Source organism: Rattus rattus, chromosome 15 (assembly GCF_011064425.1).
Source record: "Rattus rattus isolate New Zealand chromosome 15, Rrattus_CSIRO_v1, whole genome shotgun sequence".
Classification (NCBI taxonomy): Eukaryota; Metazoa; Chordata; class Mammalia; order Rodentia; family Muridae; genus Rattus; species Rattus rattus.
Genome location: NC_046168.1, coordinates 64,724,469 through 64,734,322, shown reverse-complemented (window position 1 = coordinate 64,734,322; position 9,854 = coordinate 64,724,469).

Below are 9,854 nucleotides of genomic sequence, written 5' to 3'. Positions count from 1 at the left end.
GATGTGACCCGGAATCATTCTATTCTAACCTCTGCTACATGCTCACATCCCTGGGTCATGTTTTCAGATTTTATAAATTCCGGCTGAATGTCACTTCCTCAGGGACACCATGAAGCCTTTGACCTGAGCCAGGAAGGTGATCTCCTGGCTTCTTGTTTTGGTTTTGTTTTCCAGTCCTTCACAGCCCATGTCATTTCTTTGGTTCAGGGGTTCTAGTCTTCAGCACCCCGAATGTTTGAGGTATGACATGCATTTGTTCGGAGGACTCTCAGATTTCCCATGGCATCTGTAAGGTTTTTCAAGCATTCCTTCCCCAAGTGTGACAACCAGAAACGTCTCCAGTTACCACCAGATGTCCCCTCAAGCAAAAGAGATTCTTCACTCTAAAAGAACCACCATTCTAACCCATTGGTTATTTCACACATAGTCGATCTCTCTCCTTTCACTATAATTTGTAATAAGCTTTTCACTGTCAGATATTCCCAAGGACATACCCCACAGCTTAGCAGACACATAGTGATTGGATTAATGATGAATAAGAGGGTTAAGTCGGCGTTTAAGGGCTCTGACAAGGTCCGAGGCCAAAGATAGACAGGGAAGAGAAGAGGAACCACACTTGAAAGGCATGTATACAGTAGCACACAGCCTGCTTTTATGCTACAAAGCCACAGTTAAGTAATTTCGTGGGGACCATAAAGGTTTAAATATTTACTATTTGATACTTTATTAAATTAAATTTGCCAGTCTTTTTTGGGGGGTGAGGCAGGGGAGTATGTTCAGAATAAGAATCCTAGTTAATTATTCAGAAAGCATCTACAGTGGCTTTGGTTTTCTGTAAAACAGATTTCCATTTTGTGTGTCTCACCTTTGTCCCACAAAGAGATTTCCAGGTGCTAAACAAACTCCGGGACTGCCAACAAAGTCTTTCTTGAAGGATATTTTGTATTGTTATTGTACTGGCTCTGGGGAGGTGTTCTAAGCGCACCCCACTTCCTTCTTCTTAAGGGCCAGAGCCTCTTTTTCAAATAATCAGATCTTTAGTTCTTGTACCTCTGTCGAGAGAGACGTGGTACAGAGTCAGCTTTCTGTGTGCAAACTCTTGTTCTAGCCCCTGACCTGGGGAAAGCTGAGATCTGTTTGTTTTCTGGCTGCTGACAGAACAGACGGTCTTGCTTCCAGGGGGAGGGTAGTTTTCATAATGCCGTCATTGGCTCATAGCAAGCATTCATAAGGGGATTAATGAAGATTGCCTAATGGTGCAAAGCTGCTAGGGGTGCGCGCCCTGCGGGCAGCCCACCACCAGCTGCCTTACCTCATCTCAAAAACTAAGAGCAGGAGGGCTGGAGAGATGGCTCAGTGATAAGGGCATTGGCTGCTCTTCCAGAGGTCCTGAGTTCAATCCCCAGCAACCACAACCGTGTATAATGTGATCTGATGTCCTCCTCTGGAATGCATCTAGAGTACTCATAAGCATAACTGTATAAGTTAAGTGTTAAAACACACACACACACATACACACACACATACACACACACACACACACACACACACACACACACACACGCCTCAAAAAACAAGAGTGGGGAGGATCAGCCCAGGCTGTGTGCTAAACCAGAAATCAACATGCTCTCTATCTTAAGTGTACTTCTCTTTGTTATATGTACAATTAGATGCCACGTCCCCAAGTCACTCATTAGGAAGACCTTAACCCCAATTCTGAAACTCACGAATAGCGTTAGTTATAATAATTGTGTTTAGTTTAATCATTTCCCGTGGGGCTTCTGCCAAATAGCATCAAATAAAGGAATCCCATTTCAATTGGTAGTTTTCTGCAAGCTTGGTTATTGCTTCCACTAGCTCAGGTGACCTCTATTGGGCTTAGACTCCAGGTTCAACCTGGAGCCTCTGGGTGCTGAGAAGAATACAGGATTTAGGATTAGGTGCTGACACGTGGTTGCAATCTTGGCACTTGAATGGAGGCAGGGCTACTTGGAGGTCAAGGCCATCCTGGTCAACATTGGCTATGTGCCCCTATCCAAATAGCAAACATCAACAAAAAAGAATAGAGAATTCAGTATGTCTGAGAAAAAAATCAAGGTGGCTTGGAAGCTCGGGATCCTCTTGGGGATTAGGCTGTCCCCTTCCTAAGACTTCCTCTGCCCTGGGTGGGCACCTTCCTGCAAAGGTCTATTTTCATGCGCAGTTAGAGGACACGTGGGATGGTAGTCCTCAAGGAGTGCTGTGTTCAGAATCAGCCGTGGCACTGACTTTTCCACCAGAGTGGCTGAGGGCAGGGACCAGGCGACTGACTGTGTTGTTCAAACTCTTCCGGCAATTCTCCCGTGTGGCTGTTTTGAAATGGATGTGCCAAGTCAGAGGCTGCAACATTGGCTTGCTCAAAAATTACCCAGAGGATCTTTTAAGCCCAGATTGTTGGGCTACAGTCCCGGAGTTCCTGATTCAGGGGTTGGGGACAGCTGGACAATCTGCATTTCTAATGAGTTCCCAGGTAATGTCGTGGTGATGATCTGGGGACATCACTTTGAAAAGCAGTCTTTCAAATTAAAGGAATGATTGGAATGGGAGACTGGTTTTTCTAGTGTCCTCATTAAATCCATCTGTGCTGCAAGTTTGAACATGTCTAGTCATCTCTGGGTGGAGAAGTCACCACAGAAGTCTTCTTGTGTGTTTGCCGCCATTTTGAAATGATCCACACATAGAGTGCCCTTGTAATGTCTGGGACAAACATGCTACTTTTTGACTTTTCTCTCAATCTCCTTCCCTTCATCCTACCCTATCTCCCATGTGTTATGTAGGCCAGAGGTCAACATGAGATGACTTCCAAAATCATGTGTGACTTGCTCGCCAGCATCCTAAGACAGCTATTTTCTTCTGCTTTTGTCTATTAGAAATATGTTTACAGGGTTGAGTAACTCTGTACTGTCTAGGTGCCCAGGAGTATTTCAAATACTTTATTAAAAATACTGGAACTCTTCATAATTTTTTTCTTTGGTGGTTTCTTCAAAACATATAAATCTACAGGACAGTAGAAATGGATTTGAAACTCCGGGGCTCACGTAGGTCATTGTAGCTGCTGAGGCCTGAAGTGATTGATTCTCAGGCAGTACCAGTTCCCAAGGTTTGTAACCTTTAGGTACCTACCTCAGTGGCTGGCCAGTGTGGGTTTTGCTCCCCAAGCAACATCCCTGTCCACACATATTTCCAAAGCCCTCTAGTGACACACTTTCTCCATTAGGGCTACACTTCCTAATCCTTCTCAAATAGTGCCACTCCCTGGTCACCAAGCACTCAAATATATGAGCCTATAAGGACCATTTTTTATTCAAACCACCATATCTAAATGTGCTGGGCACTGAAACTTGAAAATGATGTTTTAGTTTTTGGATTTTTTTTTTTAAAATATTTTTACGCTGCTTGAAAAGTTGATCATAAAAGGCAGCACAAGAGTGACTGAGAAGGAAAGGGTGGGAAATGCTACTGGTTTCCCCTCCCTCCTGACCATCGCTGTTCGCTGCCTTGGAGATCATTTATTTCTGAACACCAGTGACAGCACTGGCATCAGTAAATGGTAGAGGCTCCTGAGTGAGGATGGGGGCAGCGGTCTGTATCCCTCAAATAAATAGTTAACTTAGTAAGTTATATAAACGTAACAAGTGAGGGCCGTGTGGCTTTCCAGGGTGATGTGGTAGTGACCTTAGTGACAAGCTACGGGGGACAAGAGGTATCAGGTGGGGGGATGGGACACATTAGGATGGTGTGCAGATACTTAAGTAGGGTGGCCAGAGAACCCTTCACTGAGAAGACTTGAGGGAGGTGGAGAAGTCACCATGGCTGAGTTGGAGCAGAGAGCTGGAGTTGGAGGGGGGCTGTGGAGAGCGTTTCTGGGGTTTTCTAGGAAAGGATGAAAGGTTTGGGTGGCTGGAGAGGGTGTAGAGGGAAAGTAGGAAGAAATGAGGGTAAGAAAGGGGGCAAAGCTGGGAGCTGGTAAGACTCTGTGGGCTGGAATAAAATCGGTTTAACCTCTTAGGCATAGTTTTCACCATTGAGCACACAAATTGTACTGGCTGGTTTTGTGTGTCAACTTGACACAAGCTGGAGCTATCATAGAGATAGGAGCCTCCCTTGAGGAAATGCCTCCATGAGATCCAGCTGTAAGGCATTTTCTCAATTAGTGATCAATGGGGAGGACCAGGCCATTGTGGGTGGTGCCATCCCTGGGCTGGTGGTCCTGGGTTCTGTAAGAAAGCAAGCTGAGCAAGCCAGGGGAAGCAAGCCAGTCAGTAACATCCCTCCATGGCCTCTGCATCAGCTCCTGCTTCCTGACCTGTGTGAGTTCCAGTCCTGACTTCCTTTGGTGATGAACAGCAACATGGAAGTGTAAGCTGAATAAACCCTCCTTCCCAACTTGCTTCTTGGTCCTCATGTTTTGTACAGGAATAGAAACCCTGACTAAGAAACAAACACTATTTTCTATATCAAGTTCTTGTAATTCTACTCTTACAAGTCAACAGTGCCACAAAAGTATTGCAATGACTATTTGAATAATTTAAAGAAGGGCTGTCGTGCTGGCCAACATTATTTTTCTTCAACCTGACATAAGCTAGGGTCATGTGAGAGGAGGGAGACTCCATTAGAAAATGCCCCCATCGGCCTGTAGGCAAGTGTAGAGAACATTTTCTTGTTTAGTGATTGATCGGAGAGGGACCAGCCCACTTTGGAAAGCACCTGTGTAGGCATCATGGGTTGTAGTAGGCCGAGCATGCCTGCAAACAGCTTCTCCAGAGACTGCATCAGTCCCTGCCTTCAGTTCTCTGCCCTGATTTGTATCAGTATTGGATGGTGACGTGGAAGTGTAAGTCAAATAAACGCTTACCTCCCTGAGTTGATTTTGGTCAGAATACTTTTTATCGTAGCAGTAGAAAGCTACTCACACGTGCACTCATATATACATAGTCACACACACACACTCACACACTCACACACACACATACTCACACTCACACACACATACACACACATTCTCTCTTACATACACACTCACACACACATACTCACACACATACACTCATATATACATACACGTGTACACATTCTCTCTTACATACACACTCACACACTCATCCACACATCCACACACTCACCTATACACACACACATATACTCACACACTCACACACACACATACTCACACACACTCACACACACACACATACTCATACACATACACTCATATATACATACACACATACACATTCTCTCTTACATACACTCACACACACAATACTCACACACATACACTCATATATACATACAGATGTATACATTCTCTCTTACATACACTCTCTCTCACACACACACATACACATTCTCTCTTACATACACTCTCACACAACTCATATATACATACACACACACACGCACATCCACATGTCCACACACTCACCTACACACAGTCACACACTTCCGATTAATTAGACATACCTGGAAGCCTAACTTTACAATGAGAAGGTAATGATTGAGCACTGGGAATCAGCATTAATAATAAGGTGTAGAGCTAGATGTTGTGTTTGTGCCTGCAAGGCAAGCTCTTGGGAGACCGGTGAAAGTCTGAGGCCTGCCTGCTCATCAGCGACTTCTAAGGCAAGAGAGGAATAAAATAGAAAGGTCTCGTCTTAAGAAACTAAAACCAATCAACAACAAACCCCTAAGCCAGCAAACCACAAAGGGTGAAGCTGCCATTCACATGTCAGACCTTTTAGCCCAACAAATCAATTGTTTATGGCTCTCTGAAATGTTCTAAAGAACAGGTTCTTTTCAAAGTTGGTTCTTTGAGAGTTTCATATGTGCTTTCAGTATGTTGCTTCCCCCCAACTCTTTCCAGGTTCACCCCACCTTCCCTTCCATCGAACTGGTGTCTTTTGTTCTCCCATCAAGGCCAATTTGTGCTCCCCAAATATATATATATATTTTGATGTATGGCTTTCCTCTGGAGCACAGTTGATATACCATCTTCTCCCAGCAGCTAAGTATTGTGAGAATCTCCATGGTTACAAGTGGAGCTCCGTGCCCGAATGCCCTCTCCCGGCTGGGTTTCTTCAGGTTTATACAGGTCTTGTGATGTTGTCACAGCCACTGTGAGTTCCTATGTGCAGCTGTCCTGCTGTGTTCAGAAGACAGTCTTTCCTTGGAGTCACTGCAGCCTCTAGTTCTTAGGATCTTTCCACTCCCGTCCTCCTTGAAATGATCCCTGAGCCTTCGGAGGGAGGAGTGTGGTATAGATAGGACTGGGCATTCTGCAAGTCTCTTTAAAAAAAAAAAGGTTTATTTTGTTTATATGGGCACACTGTAGCTATTTTTAGACACACCAGAAGAGGGCATTGGATCCCATTAGAGATGGTTTTTGAACCACCATGTGGTTGCTAGGAATTGAACTCAGGACCTCTGGAAGAGCAGTCAGTGCTCTTAACCGCTGAGCCATCTCTCCAGCCCCTCTGCAAGTTTCTTATTCTATGCACCTCAGTCTCTCAGTGTCCATCACCATCTCCTGTAAACAGCATTTTTCTCTCCTGAAGGTTGAGAGATACTTTTTTTTTTAAATTTACTTATTTATTTCATATATGTGGGTACAGAAGAGGGCATCAGATCCCTTTACAGATGGTTGTGAGCCACCATGTGGTTGCTGGGAATTGAACTCAGGACCTCTGGAAGGGCAGTCAGTGCTCTTAACCACTGAGTCATCTCTCCAGCCCCGAGAGATACTTTAATCTATGGGCATTGACGTGCCATTAGAAGTGAGTCTTACATGGTGCCCATTTCGAAGAATAGTACATTTCTTTGAAAATTCTTTTGTGTGTGTGTGTGTGTGTGTGTGTGTGTGTGTGTGTGTGTTCTATATGAGAGTTTGGGCATACATGTACCACACTTTGTATATATCTGTCACATATGCGGGAGTTGGCTCTTTCCTTCTACCATAGGACCTTGGGGGTTGAACTCAGGTCATCAAGGCTGCATAGTAGGCTGGGCTATCCCACTGGTTCATAGCTAGCCTTCCTAATATGTCTACTTATATACCTCAATGATAAATTTCACCATGGCTGAATTGAAGACTCCAGGTTTTGTAGCAGTTTCCTTTTGCACATGCTGAAGGTGCACGAGGTGAAGGAGAATTCAAGGGAATGCTGCCGAGGAAAGTAGACGCTGCCATTCCTGACATAAACCAGACCAAACACATCAGCTGTCCCAGGAAAGTACATACACACAGCCTTCTCAAGAAGAAACTTGGCCTTCCAGCAAGGTGACAGTCTTGCTACATGTAGAGGTGGATCGTCTTAGAGCTATGGAAATGAGCCCAAAAGACAGGAATCACTAAGGAACAGAGGAAAATGAAAAATCAAAAGTGTAGCCAAGAGAAACCAAAACCCACAGAGGATGTCCAGGGGTCATCAGGGCCTATGACACAGAGCAGCTTGGACTGAAGAGACGCGAATGAATGAGCGCCTAGCTTGGCATGCTGCCCTGGCTGTGAGGAGAGACGCGAGCTGCCCACTTTCTCTAAGCAAGCTTGTGGAAAATCTGCTTCTTATCCAGGGCATGGAAAGAGGTAGGCGTGGGGAGTCAGTCGGGAGAAATTTGATTCCCTCTTGAGTTTAGAAACAAAATGTTTCCTCATAAATCCACATATGGGAGGTTGTAGAATAAATAACCAGACATTGTTGAAGAAAAAAAAAATGGACCATTTTGTCATGGCTGTTTTGAGACACGATCACACCGTGCAGCTCTGTGGGGCTGGTCTAGAACTCACTGCATAGAGCAGGCTGGGCTCAAAAGTGGTTACACCATACCTAATTTTAAATTTTTCTACGGGGAATACATTTATCAATAACTTATGTTATACTTTATACATATAACATTATCCTTTGTCACTTAAAAATAAAGATAGCTCAAGAGGAAGAAATCAGCCAAAATAATGAATTTATGTTAAGTCCCTCTGAAAAATAAAATCACCGAAGTTAATATTCATTGAACAAGTTCATACCAAGACCATGCGGGCAAACAATTTTTTAAAATGACTAATATATTTGAAGAAACTATTGAATGTACAACAAGGGGTAGAGAGGGGTTGGCTGAACAGATATGGGAATGGGGGCAGAAGGTGTTTGTGCTGGTGGGGCTGGAAGATGACTTAGTAGATAAGAGCACTGACTGCTGTCTCAGAGATCTGGGTTCAAAGCCGAGCACCCACATAGTAGCTCACTGCTCACCGTGTCTCCAGTTTCAGGGATCAAACACCCTCTTCTGGCCTCCTCAGGCACCCGGCACACATACCACACATGGTACACAGATACACAACCATGCGGGCAAAGCATCCCCAAAGATAAGTTAAATTAATAATAATATTAAAAATGCGAGTTACTTTCAGCTGATACTTTGTAATTGTTTTTGTCGTGCAAGATACTTATGTAATACATTATGTAAAACTAGACATTATGTTTTTCACAGTTTTAAAAGTTTTTGGAAAGACTTTTTATTGGTTCTTTGTGAATTTCTCATCATGCACCTCAATCCCACTCATCTCCTCCTCTTCTCATAACCACCCTCCACCCTGGCAACCTGAGATACAAGAGAGAGAAGACTCTCACTGTGGAAGCTGTAGTGTGTCACAGTGTGTCCCACAGTATACCTTTTTGTACACACTTCTTTGATTGAAATGTTTATTTCCACGACTCATTGGCTTGGTACTAGGCCGGGCAGGCTCACTCACAATTTACAACCAGGGCCAGCTCTACCGTGCTGCCCAGGTGAGGTGCAGGGACTGTTCTCCCAAGTATGGCAGCTGGTGAGGGGGTATGGCCAGTTCTCCCATTCTCATGACCCCGGGCCAGCTCTCCTGTCTCCCATAGATGGCAAGGAATGAAAGATTGGAAAAGGGCATCTTCTCTCCCTCCTCTGTGCCGCCTCCTAGTAGACAAGAGGCAAAGCTGACTCTCTCATACTCATGCCTTCAGTACAGGCTAACCTGCAACCCCCATATCCAGGACCAGCAAGGTGCAGCACTTTCTCCTCTCCTAAGTGCTGCAGCAGGTGAGGGGCAGGGCCAGCTCTCCGGCACTCACACTCTTGGGTACAGCTCACCCACAACCCTCCTGCCCTATCCAGCACTAGCTCTACTGTGCTGCTCAGGTGAGGTGCAGGACCCACTCTCTGGAGAGCTGCAGCAGGTGAGGCACAGGACCAGATCTCCCACTGTGATGATCTCTGGGCCAGCTGACCTGCCTGCTGTAGGTGGTAAGGGGTGAGACTGTGTGTGGGGTTCATCTCTCTTTTGCCCGTGTCCCTGCACAGCAGATAGGTGGCAGCGGCAGCTCTCCCAGGCTCATGCCCTCAGGGCCAGATTGCCTATGATCTTGCTACCAGGGTCAGCACTGCTCTGCTGCCCAGGTGAGATGTATCCTGCCCTCTCAAGTGCTGAAGGTGGTGAGGGGAAGGGCCAGCTCTCCTGTTTTCATAACTTCACGGCCAGTTCTTTCTCCTGGCACCAGTGGTATCTCTCCCTTGTCCCTGCACAGGAGATGAGTATGGGACCAGCTCTCCTATGCTCACTGTCCTTGGGGCCAGCTCACCCTCAACTCCCAGTGTGTGTGGCTGCTCCCCTGAGTTGAGTACTCCAGCTGGCTAGGAGTAGGGATAAGCTCTTCTGCTCTTCTGCCCCTAGGGCTAGCTCTCCCATGATGCCCATGTGAGGGGTGGGGCCAGTTCTGCACAGCCCTCAGACATTAATGTGTACCTGGGTGGCAGCCCAGACTAGGAACATTGCCCTAGACTTTGGTGGTAAC